This window comes from Urocampus carinirostris, chromosome 12, assembly GCF_059441175.1.
Source record: "Urocampus carinirostris isolate Australia breed hairy pipefish chromosome 12, RoL_Ucar_1.0, whole genome shotgun sequence".
NCBI lineage: Eukaryota > Metazoa > Chordata > Actinopteri > Syngnathiformes > Syngnathidae > Urocampus > Urocampus carinirostris.
This window is the reverse complement of record NC_142360.1, coordinates 3039246-3039576: the sequence shown is the minus strand read 5'-3', so window position 1 is coordinate 3039576 and position 331 is coordinate 3039246.

The window sequence follows — 331 nt, the reverse complement described above, 5'->3', positions numbered from 1 at the left end:
GATAGCGGCGGGTGAGCGTGTTCGTCATCCGGATCAAAGGGACGGTAGTTTGACATATACCCTTCACATGTGAGGCGTCAAGCTGCTAAGCGCTCCACGGGAGGATGCTGCAACAAGCGGGGGGCTTATTATTGAGGTTCTCTGACCAGATGCTATCCACTACCTTCTTCAAGGCTAACTTCCTCTGCATTTTTTCTTTTTATTGATCTCCCAAATTTCAAACATGAGAAGTCCAAGAATTCGAGGGAATTACTTCAAGCTTATGATTGTTCTTTTAGATTCATATATTATGCAGTGAAATTGAATTTCCACTCCAAGTGTCAGACAACGT